Here is a 228-nt window from a genome sequence, read left to right on the forward strand (position 1 = left end):
TCTCTCTCGTAACTCCTTGACATTCTTTAAATGAATTTCAGGACTTGTAGTCCAGATAGTATAATATGTCAAATTGCCCGCATGCTCTTTGTGGATTCTTCCTGCATATTGTCTGCAAGAAAGGAAGTGAAATCTGTGTGCTCCTTCAGTAAGACCTGATTGTAAAACCATATGAATCAAGATACAACATGTTCAGATTTTGTTGAAAGCATGTTTTCAGGTAGAGCT

This window comes from Bubalus bubalis, chromosome 9 (assembly GCF_019923935.1).
Source record: "Bubalus bubalis isolate 160015118507 breed Murrah chromosome 9, NDDB_SH_1, whole genome shotgun sequence".
Taxonomy (NCBI): Eukaryota; Metazoa; Chordata; class Mammalia; order Artiodactyla; family Bovidae; genus Bubalus; species Bubalus bubalis.